Consider the following 13,216-nt stretch of genomic DNA (forward strand, 5'->3'; position numbering starts at 1 on the left):
TTCAAGTCCAATTTAAGAATTAGTATCACTCATAAAATTCAAACTTTCCGACTTACTGGAAGAATAACTCGATTTTCTAGCTCACACACGGAGGAAGGCCTGAGGAAAAAGTATGTCCAAAATATGTTAAATATGTAACAAACAGAAAAATGCTACACTACCCTCAGCTTTCCCTATCAACTTTTCTTTTATCGACAGAAAAATTATCACATTTTGGTGAACACTATATCGTATGCAATAGGGATTAGAATTCTCTTCCTTTCTATTTTCATCTTTTTTTATTTTCTTTTCTCACTCTCTATTTTGTATTTTTTTTTCTATGAAAAATTAATATAAGATGTTGACATGGTTTAACCGTGACCGTTCAAATAAAAGGGGAGGGAAGAGGAGGGAAAAAGAAAGAGGGGAGAATCGTTCTCCATGCAATACTATCACAGACGTACAATAACTTGGGGAATTATAGTTTGAGAGCAAAAATCTAAGCTCTTAAGTTGCTTTTACTTCTAAGAGCTCGTTTGAAAGTGTTTTTAAAATAACTAAAAACGCTTCTGGTGAAATAGATTTTGTATTCCAAAAGTACTTTAAATGCTTATTGAAAAAAAAACATCAGATATGTGCTTCTTATGAGAAGCACTTAAAGTGTTTTTTCAAGATTCACTTGAATTTTTACTAAGGATTGGTTTAAGAAATATTTTCACCAAAAACGCTTTCAGTCATTTTAAAAACACTTTAAAAAAAACTCAAGTAAACAAGAAACAAAACATACTCTACGAAGTTTTAAATTCCTCCGCATATTATCAAATGAACAATAATTTACAAATGAACTTGCAATATCTTTGTTCCATCAGTCTGATTTTGAGTCGCTCATGTATTTATTAATCACGTGACCCAATCTGTGCCACATTCAAGTTATTTCCAAGACAAGGGAGCTAGTAATTGAGGGTTGTTTCTTCAACCATAGTCATTTGAAGAAGTGTAACAACGCAATTATTACATATTACACATGATCTTGTATTAGCGTCCTTAATTGAAATTATCACCATAGTAATTGAGGGGTGTTTATTAATTTGTTTGTAATTTCTTAGGCTAGCTGCAACGCCGGCTGTGAATATAGCTAAAATATATGTTTTTCCTTTTTTTTTTTTTAACTCTACTAGTTAAATATTTATGTATTGTGAATGATGGAGCCTTCAAGTATTTTGTCCCTTCATTTTTGTAAACGGAGATATTTCTATGAGGGCAGAACTATTATCGACGAAAAGAATATGTTTTTGTTTCGTACTGCAATCACTGCTCCAAGTTGTTACTATCAGAGTTTTTCCACCCTAAAAAGCACATAGGCAATAGGCAATTCAATCCCCTAAATGAATAGTAACTATCCTTAATGGATGGTAACTGCTCAAGTGTATCTCCGGAGTAGGATTCTCTTCTCTCCGATTTTCATCCATTTCCCTCTCCTTCTCTCACACATTATTTTTCGTCTTATTATCTTTATAAAAAAAAAATCAATATAAGATGTTGACGTGGCATAATCATCACCATTCAAATAGGAAAGGAGGGAAGGAGAGAGAAATTTGGAGGAGAGAGAATCCTCCTCCGTGCATCTCCACCCTAAACCAATCCTCCTCCGTGCATCTCCAGACAATTCGTATTAATTTTTTTTTATATATAAATTAATAAAAATAATTTATTTTTAGTTTCGGATGATAATAAAGCTTGGTTGAAAGTATCTGAATATATTGAAATGTGGTGTGAGGTGAAAAAAACATAGTTAGGTATTTATAGATAAAAATATTATTTTTATTTTATATTTATTGTATTTTTAATTAATTTTTTTATTTTTAATTATGTTTTTATACTTTTTATTAATTTTTAATTATATATATTTTTTAGTATTAATTTTTAATTATAGCTTATATTATCCTTGCATTATATGGCCTAGGGGCTAGGCTAGTCAATTTTAGCCTAGGTGAGCAACTAGGCTCCTCTAGATCCCAGTGGATTGGAATGGGGTGGAGGAGTTTTGTGGGGAGGGAGTTGATTTAATCCGCCGTCCTCTAGGCTATTTGAGAGGGGTGGAAGTGCTCTGAGTTTGTAACTTGCCTCAAACTGAAACAAACTTCATTGTCTCATGCTCTCAAGGCAAAGTTATATTAATTAAACTTGTCGCTTATTGAATTTAAGACATTTTACTTACCAATAAAATAAACATTACCTATTTATAGTACTAAGTGATGCGCAGTAGGGGATCCCCAAAACTAAGGAGAGTTAGAAAGGAAATTTTGCACACTAGGCACAAAAAAAATTTGGATGAAGCAACTTGTAATTTTTTTAGTGTGGCATTTCGTCGAATGGTTGGTAGACTATAATCATCTACCGAGCCATTTAGTACACATAGAGACGTTGCCAAGTGTTGCAGAGGAGGAGCAATGAAGGGACGACGTTGCTCACAGGCCCACTTGACATTTTTAGTGCTATGGTTACGATTTTCAAGGTTTTTTTTCGTACGCTCGGTGCCCCAATCTGACATTTTTAGTTTAATTTCTTTTAGCGGATTTGATTTGAGGTCAGCGGGTCCTACTTTGTTCAAGCAATCCGTTGTTTGTGAGTTTTGAAGAGGAGGGAGAGAGGAAGTCAAAAAGGTTTGGGGTTTAGGTTTTAAAAAAGGGATGCTAATGACGATACCATAGCAGACCCAAAATAACGAGTGTCAATTGCTCATCACATGATTAGTAGAGTTTCAAATTGAAACTTTTGAGCTCATAAGCTAAAATTCTAACTCTGTCATTGAAGTGTTAATTAAATTTGTTGAATACCTTCTGTGCACAAGTGATTACTACTCGAATAATTAAGAGGACATAGGAGACGTTTCCCAACAAATTTTCCGGCCGCTGTACCATCAATGACTGATGCGAGTCGTTTTCTCACATGTGTATAATTAAGGTACAGAGCAACTTTTTACCTATAAAATAAACCTTTTTATTCTTTCTTGGACGTGAGTTGATTTTTTTAATAATTATCCTCAATAAGATAATGTTCAACTGGAAATTTTGTAATCCATAATTTATTTTCGCCAGCTGGCAGCTACAATGTTTAGGTTATCCGTTGAGTGGCCATCATCCGAGAGTACAGATCCTTTTCAGATTTAAAAAAACTGATTCTAAGGATCAAATAATCTGGGCTATTAAAATTTGATTCAACGATTACAAATATGAGGTCCTTCTAAAAGTTATAATAATTATAGCCGTTGAATCAAATTTCAACAGTCCTGATCATTTGATCTTTAGGCTGTATCAAATTTCAATAATCCGAATTATTTGATCTGTAAACTTAGTTTTTTTAGATCTGGAGATAATATGTACTCATCATCTGATTCATCTCTATGTATAGGGCCTGACCAGACATATATATAATATATGAGATTTCCAAGTATTTCTTAGTTTATACTAGGGCTCGGAAAAATATTTGAAAAGACCGAACCGTGCCTATGCCAACTTGAACAATACAGAATCGATTATAGTAAATTATTTAGAGCTTATTTGGTATTCTACTTGAATCTAACTTTTTAAACTCAAAAATAATTTTCAAATTTTCGGTCTTAAAAACTTGTTTGGTAGGACTTATTTCAAAAACTGAACTCAAGACTAACTCAAAAATATAATTTATTATCTAAAAACATAAAAAATGAGTTTTTAGAATTTTTAAACTTAAACTCACTCATTTCTTTTTTCTCCCTCCTCCCCTCTCACTCCAAATCTATCTCTCTCTTTCTTTTCTTCTGTCTCTCCTTTTTTTTTTTATTTTTTTTTTTTACCTTTTTCGTATCTTCTCCAATCCGTTCTCTTCATTCTCTCGGTTTTTTCTCTTACTCCTCTTCCTTTCTATCTTGTCCAACCCCCTATTTTCTTTCTCTTTCCTTCAATCATCTCTTACTTTCTTTCCTCCTCTCTTCTCTTCTTCCCTCTCTTGCGACCCCCTCTTTTTAGATCTCTTCGTCTAATTTAAGTCGTAAGATTTAAAAAAATTAAATCGTAAACCAATCAAGTTTTTTAGTCTTAAAGAAAATTGTTTTAAAGAAATGTTCTTAAGAAATGTTTTGAGAAATGATAAAAAAATTTAAATAAGATACCAAACAGGTCCTTAGTAACTGTAACCGAAAATTTTCGAAAGTCTAATACAAGTTGCAAGATCACAGGCTTGTTACTTCAGTAATACCGAACTGAACCGAAATTAAAAATATATATTTAATTTTATTTTATTAGTTGTGCTTCTAACATATTTTCTTTTTACATCCCACACATCTTTGTAAATTTTTATCCATCGGTCTTTTTCAATTCATTTAATTTGACAGCCGAAATTTGAGAAATGTGTGTGATGAGTAAAAATAGGTGTGTGGATAGTACCACCCAAATTTTATGACCATCGGATTGTTTAAGATTTAATCTCAACCATTGAATTAAACTCAACTCTCTCTCTCTTGACCTCACCTTAGAACTTTTGAACTTTTCTCTCTCCTTGACGACTCTACTCGTCTCTCTCGATCTCTCCTCCATATATCACAACATGATATAACGAACCAAAAAATTAAATGAAGTACTCTAAACTAAAATGACACACACTGAAATCAAGGTTTGCTGGCCGTCATTCTCGTGACGGCCAGCACTCCTTGATTTCAGTCGAGGTGTGTCATAAAATCTACTAGCAGTTGCTTGACTCGTAACTCTATATTATTCATGAGTACAAATAAAAAAACAAAATAAACAAATATCAAATACCAAAAAGATTATAAAATCTTAAAACTTCGGTTTGGTTAAACGAAGATAAAAAATGCCCTATATTAGAGCAAAGCACCGAGTTTATTTCGGCTCGTCATTTTTTTTTTAAAGATTAGTCATGGACCCGAATCAGACATTGAATCTTAAATCGGCAGTGCTTTGACCTTGTTGTAGACTTTATGCCTTTCAAGTTGCTTCGATCCCTTCAGCCATTTGTTCTACTCATCACCTTTCAATTATTAAACTAACTGCAAAGCCAAGTAACTTTTCTTTTACAATGTGCTTGTATCTCTTTAAACGATTATTGACACTCTAAAAAAACTAACATAGACTCATTTAATTTTAACGCTTGTTCATTGCATTGATATAAAAGGAATGCAAGATGACTATTTAAAGTTTCCTTAAATAAAAGCACCCTCCTCCTTACCCCCGAAACAGGGTGACCACTTTGGGTGGTGGTAATATATGCTTGTTTCTCTACAAGTGATTGTGCTTATGATATCATGCTTCGATAGCCAGCAATGTACAATGAGTCAACGTCTAAATTAATCCAACCCATTTTCCTTTTTATTTTCTTTTTTGTGGGATATAATTAAATCCAACCATTTTTTTTTTCCTTTTTCTTCTTTTGAATTGACTGTTTCTGCAAATGCTGAGTTCTAACTAATTGGCTTTGCATCTTTTTGACTCCATGTGCACCACAAACATGTCACATGTTGCACTCGATTGGATGTGCATTTTTTGCTTCATGGGTTGGATGGGGATCGAAGACCTTTGAAGCCAGACTACTCATACAGGTAGCTTAATATTTCTTTATGTGAACCAAAATAAAGGGAAACCAAGACCAACCTCAATTAGGGTTTTAGGTTCTTTCATTCAAGGACAGTTTTGGTTTTACAGCTTGGTTTTCTTGCACTTTAAAATTTTCAAATCGTTTTGCCACGTACTGCAGCTTGGTATTTCTTTTTTAATTGTAAGTGAGAGGTCTTAGGTTCGGTTCTCACCAAAAACGAATTTGAATCACATTATTCGTAGCACATCATGAGGCTTAACCCACTCCCCTATCCACTTAGTTATATATAATATCGTTTGTTCAAAAAAAATATATTTCAAATCGGTTTTGCCACAAACACTACAATCTAGTGCTGTTTTACAGCACATGTAAGTAGATTCAAATTTCATAAAAAAATAAAAAATAAAAAGTTCGATATCAAATTATTGCTAACTAGTTGTGTGGTTAACCCAACTCTCCATTCCTAATATCGTTGTGTCAGGAAATCGGATTGGTTTTGAAGGTTTAAAGATAGCCTTTGGACTTGGGGTGCATCTTGTTTATTTGGTTGAAAGTTGAAGGAATCATAACCTCATGTTAGCTAGAGATGATGATTATCATGATTGATCAAGTTATTATTACCAAATATGTGGGCTCTAAAGTTAGTTACCTAACAAATTCATTGGCTCCACCACATAAGCTGGATCTCAATTCAAAAAAAAATTTAGCTTCACTTGAAAGGTTTTAAATTTAGTCATATTTTCATCAAATCTGATATATATATATTTTTAATAAAATTAGGTCATAAATTTAGCACATTGTTTTCTCTAATGTATTAGCTGTTAAAATTCGCACATATAACCATGATCATGTTTCATGCCACCGTGCCATCCCCAATAAGAAAAATTATAGTCTAAAACAGTAGTAAATTATCTAAAACAGTAGTAAATTAAATATAATCATGCTTAAGAGCTAAGAATGAAAGGATTATATCTCATCATGCTTAAGAGCTAAGACTACGTATTTCACATGCATTGCGTGTGTATAATGTAACCTAATATATTTGATTCAATATGCAGTTTACAATTTTAGATATAGCTACTCACGATCAAGTTCACCAAAAACAAAATGATGTTACATAATTGGTTTAAAATACAGGTACATGAACATGGAACCCTATCGTAACATGCAAGACCAATAACACGAATCCATGCACATGAAACGCTATTGTGACATGCAAGACCAATAACATGATCGAACATTTTTAAGTTTTTAACATGATGATGCTTGATTGGCTTAAAACAGCGATCACTTTGAAGCCCCCGCTAAATATATGTCCTCTAGAAAGAAAATACACCATAAAGTAGAATTTGCTCTTTTGACATGGTTCTAATAGAGATTCTGTCTGTATGGTTTGACAAATAAAGTTGAAAATTCAAGTAATTTGCCTTTCTTTCACCATCTTCCAGATCTTTGAATGCTTTTATGAAGATTTTAAGGACCTCATTTGATCAGTTGTAACCACTACCAAATATTTGACCTTGTCTGTGTATTAAATTGCTTTTGCGACAAACAAGACGATAATTGCAAATTATCTTTTCTTCAGCACACGTCCAACAACTTAATGAAAGACTGCAGGCACAGAGAAATGTCCCAAAGTCCAAACCCTAAATAGCCAGAAAGCGACATGTGGAATAAGTAGCCCCAAATCGAGGAAAGGACCTTTCGTGGGCCTAGAGAGAACCACCAATCACAATCACACATGAAAAAGAAGAACCCTTCAACTAATGAAAACCTGCCATATGTCAAGTAAGAATGGCCCTTATTGGCCCAGAGAGTGATTGCTCGACCTTGTCACTGTAGGAGAAAGCGGCCGCACCAATTTGGAGTTTTTAGGGGGAATTTGATCCCTTCTGGACTCAAAGGAACTGAGCACAATGATCAAATGATCCGGATTATTGAAATTTGATCTAACGGTTACAATTATTATAACTTTAGAGGGGCCCCTTGTTTGTAGCCGTTTGATCAAATTTCAACGATTCGAATCATTTGATCCTTGAGCTCAGTTCATTTGGATCCGGAGGGGATCCGGTTCCTTTTTAGGGATTGCCATGGTTGAATTTTCGGTAATTAATGTCAATAGATTGGTCATCGTAGCATTTATTTTTTAGAATTGTCATCAATTATTATTGGTATAGAGTTTGCATATCAGAGGCGATAGACATAGTCTTTGGTTGAAAAGTGACTCTTTTAGTGTTATTTCTGCTCTCCAATTGACTGATTTTGATCCTCATTGACTTCTTCATATGCAATAGTCTATTTGTTTGAACCGCATTCGAAAAATAACTTTCTACGCCTCTCACATAATCACGAAAGAGATATTGTGCCGACAATTTTGCTAACTCTCCAACTTTCATAGGGCATGTTTACCCTATGTCGGCGGCTCGTGCTGCTTTGTTTTTTAACTATGTTGGCTTGCTTGGATTCCACTTCTCAAATTAATGTGCATCTCTCTCACTTTCTTTTTTTCCCCTGGCATTATGGTGTTATTCGACTTGTTTTGCAAGTTTAGACATTTTAGGTTTAACTTTAGGGGCTTATGTTTCATGACCCCCTTCTTTTCTTCGTATCTTCCTGTTTTGTTTCTAGAGGGGTAAGGTTCATGTTTCTAGAGCAATAGGTCTTTTTAATGTGTTTTTTTTTTCCTTTCTTGTTTTATAAGTGGTAAGGTTCATATCCTCCCTGACTAGGTGTAACATTTTTTCTCATTATCAATAAAATTTTCCTCGTACAGCCGAAGTTTTCTTAAAAAAAAAGCTTATTACTTAACATTTTTATTGGTTAATAATAATCATTTTCTTGCTCCACATAGCTTTTATCAGGTTTGTCAAGGTCAATTTTCTTGTAAACCAAGTCACAATTATTAAGATATTTTTCTTCACCTTTTCACTATGCCTTAAAACTTTTTCAAATATCAAATAAACCACTTAGGGCCGTTTGATACAATTTCGTTTTCAGTTTTCAGTTTTTGTTTTCATTTTTTTTTAAATCTTGTTTTGGTAACTACTTCAATTTTCAAAAAAAATGAAAGCTGAAAACTATTTTCTTGATTTTTTAAAAGTCGGCATTGAGTTTTCACTTTTTAATTTGTTTTCAGTTTTTATTTTTTATTTTTTTAACTTCAAACTGAAAGTAGTTACCAAACAAAATTTTTAGTTTTTAATTTTCAAAAAATTGAAAAATGAAATGGTTATCAAATGACCTCTTAACTATGACTAGTAAATATTGCTTTAACTATACGCATTACCCTTTACACGTGAGTTGAGTCATGAGATCAAGGGTTAGAATTAGAAAATGAGTTCAAACTTTACGAAAATAGAGATAGAAAAATGAAAAGAATTTTACTATGAAACTAAGGAGGTTATCGGAAGGTGTTAATCTAGAGTCTACTATATTAAAATCATGTAATTTATTTTAGTTCAGAACAATGGGGTTATAGAGAAGTTTTGGCACTTAGATTATGGTTTTAACTTTTTAACTTGTATGGGCTACTCATGCTTTAGTTGTTTTACTCAGGGTTGTAATAAGTCTTTAGTTCAAGTTGAAGAACTTTGATTATTTGGAAAGGGCAACTTGCAAAAGTCTTTAGTCTTTTTCAAGCATGAACTTTGAACATGATGTTATATAAATCAAGGTGTCAAAGTTCATAGCAAAACGTAATTACACTAAAGAAAGTGATTTATGCACATCATTTTTCTTTGCACACTCTTATTTATATTGTTGATTCTCATTTTATTTGTTCAATGCAAATACTACAAACGAGAATATTTGTATGGAAAAAAAAATAGCGTACGCTTATCTTTTTCCTTACACCAACTTTTTCTTTATTGACACCAACCCCTATCTTGTGGTTCATCGTTTGTGTATATTTTGGTGGTGTAAAACTTAAGTAACCAATTCTTTAAATGATAAGGATAATACTTGCATTTCTCTTTAAGGGATGAGTTCATCGTCTCACCTGCAAAAAAACGTATTTTGACTGTAAATATTTCATAATTGGAATTATTCAATCTCTTAATCTTCATTTGAAAATCATTTTTACAAAAACTCATTCAAATTGAAAATAATTTAATCATCCAAATATATTCATCATGAATATATTACTAGATCCTACACCGTTAGTTTGATACAGAACCCCACATGACCAATCATCAAACCCTAAACACAAGGTATTGGAGCCTTTTGTTGATTGATTCATCTTATATTAAGGTTTAAACAAATAATAATTTTTTAACGTGTTCAACACTCATATACGATTTGGTTTGACGTATATTTTGTCATCACATATTCACTTATTCTCTGTCTTTACACAGTATACTTCATTGTTCAATCAACAATTATAAATAATTAGCCAGCAAATCTGTTGGATATTCTCCCAACTTTCCCGGTCAAAAGTGCTGGTAAGGCCTCAACTGGTTAACCCTGATTAAAGCTAATAATTATAAAATAATATATCACAGCAGATCCACACCATATTATATTAACCCATTTTATATAGTTCTGAATATACTTTTTGTGCCGATGGTGTTTTTTTTAATGTTTAAATTTATGCGCCTACCGTTATGGTATTTTAAAGAATTGAATTTTGGAAATTCAAAACTAAAGAATACGAAAATTGTGTTTGATGAAATCTATCTGTGGTGCATTTCATGTGAATTCTGCCGGCAAGCAGGCAGGCGGGCGAGTGGCTCTTCTAGGTGGGCAGCAGCGTACAAAACTTTTAAAAAAAATCTGCGTCTCAGATTATCATAGAAAGAAGTTAAGCACAGAACCAAATGTCTTTTTCTAAAATCAAAGATTTACAACGGAACTCCAAAGTAAGGTAAAAACAAGATGTGATTTGTGGAACACCAAAACCCCACGGACGTACCACAGAAGAAAGGACAAAATTAAAGGGCAGCTTCGAAACAAAAGCAGTGATGCATACAATGCTGGACACCAATTAACACCAAATAAATAAACTGTTGGTAATCATATATTATAATATAAAATATTGTAATATATAATTTTAATAATTGAATGAAAAATAGAGTTAATCATATTTCTTGGAAATATTATGTTATTTAGGTGCATTCTCTTGTCAAATTATGTATACATACAAATGAAAGGTTACATTTCTTTCACAAGAAGTAATTGGGTGCTATATAAACTCATGAAACCATCATCATTAATATAAAAAATTAGAGTTAATTTTTACTCTTGAGAAATAGGATTTCCCCACTTTGTTTCTCTCATGCTTCGTGTATTAAATTCTGAGTCATGTCTTCAGAGAACGGAATATATAAAGTTCGTCAGAGTCCGAAGATTGAAGTGCTTTGACTTTGGATTATAGATTGTTGAATCCTGGGAGATGGACGCCTACCGAACTACAAGCACAAGAATAGGGGCGAAATTCTATCTTTAGGACATTGCATTTATGCAAGCCTCAATCTCTAAATTTGTCAGTTTTTCTAACTTTATCTCTAGTTGTTTATATTAATCTTGTATACTATTGATGTTGTTATTTTCTTTATGATTATTATCCTTAGAATTCTTGTGTTATTTTCATATTTTCTAATATTGCTCCAACAATCTAAAAGTAGAATTTTGCTCCTACTCTTGTGCTTGTAAAAACATCATCCTGGCATATCAAGCCCAGATAAGGCTTCGTCAAATCATATGCAAAGTTTTGCATCTTCCTGATGCGGGAATTTATACGCACACAAATTAAACCCTCTTTTTGTCAATTTGTAGTATAAGTGTAAGTAGGGATCGTTCTGGACCGGGGATTAGGAGGGATTGTTAATCACTTGGATTTGACTCAAAAACGTAAAAACACAATATAAAACACTATACTAGACTCAAAGAATTCGAAAATACTTTAAAACATAAACTAAACAGATTCTAAGCATTAAAGAACAAGAAAGTAAAGGGGGGTTTAGGACTTGACGAAAATTGAAATAACGAAACAAGTTAATAAACTAGACAGAATGTAAATATGAATATGATGAAAGTATGGATGAATGGATGCTAGCCAAGGGGTTCATCTCCACACATGTTACACTTGCATAATAAAATGATTTCCAATTGCGTTTCAATAAATCATTAATTCTCAACACTCCAAGTTAATTAGATCCGCTTAAATTAACCTTCAAATCTTCCTAACGTTATTGAATTGGATGATTGCATACGACAACCCAAGACATTCCCCACAAGTCCCCTACATGATTGCATAATAGAGATACAAGCAAGAATCATTACGCTCTATGAAGATTATAAGTTTTGACGAGGCATTCGTTACTATGGAATACACATGAAACTTATGCCAAGAATTCGTTTAACGCGATTGTTTATAAGCAACCTCCACTACTTGTGAATATAAGTTCGTAACTATTAGGTGAAACTCACTTGTATTCTAGCGTCATATTCATGCATGAAAATTAAGTGTGCACTCTCAATAAACATACATAAATAAGTTATCAATCAAACGGTTAAACAAATTGAATTCACAACTTATGAAACGCAATTAGAAGTAATCAAATCAAAATGCAAACATAAACATATATTTCGAATCACCCCCTAGCTAAGGGGGGTTTAGTTCCTCATACGTATAAAACAAAGAGAATTGAAATTAAACATTGAAATCAAAGAAACGCCTAAACATTCCAACAACTCAAACTTGAATTGTATGAACGTTTAGACCCTCTTATCTTCCTCTTTATTGTAGCACAAGGTCTAAGGAATGTTGTTGGTGTGTTGAATGGATTGGGGAAGTATGAAAGTGGATGAGGAGTGGTGTAATTGGAAGAGGATTGGTGTTTGGATTATAAGGGAAGGGGGACTCACGACAATGAGGGAATGGAAGTGTTTGTGGTGTGTTGTGTATGAAAATGAGATGTCCATGAATGAATGAATGCAAGGGTATTTATAGGAGTAGTGGAGGGAACATATGGCTATGTCATTTGTAGGTGAAGTAAGTGTGTGAGGTTGGTGAAGTAAGTGGAGGTTGTAGGTGAAGTAGGTGGATGTTGTAGGTGAAGTAGGTGGAGTACATGTGTTTAAATGGTTGAAATGTGTAGATGATTATGAGTGATAAGTGTATGATATGTTAAGTGATAAGTGAATGATTATGATAAGTGATAAATGAATGTATGATATGATAAGTGGTGAATGATATGTGGTGAATGATAAGTGGTAGTGTTTAAGTATTTAAAATAGTGAACAAAGCCCTTCCTTGCATGGCAAGGAAGAGAGACACAAGGAAACACACGACAATGTCCTAAGGTTGCTAGGAATGTTGTTTTTGTGTTCTAAAATGCGTAGGAGTTTTCAATGATGCTCAAACATGAGGTCTTTTTAGGATTTAACTTTCCTACTTCAAGTCTTCAATTTCGTCCATCCTTTTGGCTCCAAGCATATGATATCCATTCCAATCTCTAATTTGCTCCAAAAGGCTCCAAAAGGCATCCTTTTGCATACTTTGCCCTTAGAACCTGAAAACACACAAAAGAAGCATAAAGAACTAAAATAACTAAAGAAACATAACGTAAATGTACGAGAACAAGCCATTTAAGTCGCATAAATATGCTCCTATCACTTCCCTATCAAGACATGATTTGTCTGGGCATGA

The sequence above is a fragment of the Pyrus communis genome, chromosome 13, assembly GCF_963583255.1.
Source record: "Pyrus communis chromosome 13, drPyrComm1.1, whole genome shotgun sequence".
Taxonomy (NCBI): Eukaryota; Viridiplantae; Streptophyta; class Magnoliopsida; order Rosales; family Rosaceae; genus Pyrus; species Pyrus communis.